This window comes from Egretta garzetta, unplaced genomic scaffold, assembly GCF_000687185.1.
Source record: "Egretta garzetta isolate BGI_Z169 unplaced genomic scaffold, ASM68718v1 scaffold275, whole genome shotgun sequence".
Taxonomy (NCBI): domain Eukaryota; kingdom Metazoa; phylum Chordata; class Aves; order Pelecaniformes; family Ardeidae; genus Egretta; species Egretta garzetta.
Window position 1 is genome coordinate 1 of NW_009259867.1, and position 380 is coordinate 380.

Consider the following 380-nt stretch of genomic DNA (forward strand, 5'->3'; position numbering starts at 1 on the left):
GTCACCTGGGGTAGGGACACTGGGAACAGGGACATGGACGACTGGGACTGGGCCACTGGAAATGGCCACCTGGGACTGGGCCACAGGGACGGGGACACCCAGGCCCTCCGGTGGGGTGACCTCGGTGTCCTCACCAACACCCAAGGCTGCCTGGGGGGGTGAAGGTCCCGGTGGCACCCTGAGCACCCATCCCTCCCCCTGCCTACCTGTCTGTCTGTCCGTCCATCCCTCCGTCCGGCGCTGCTGCTGCTCCCGGCTCGGCTCCAGTGGCCCCGCTGTCCCCCTGCTCCACGTGACACCGTGGGCACCCGCAGCCAACCTTGGCCGGGGACAGAAGTTGCTGCCGGCCGTGGGGGCCCCCCCGGGGGGGCGGGGGGGGG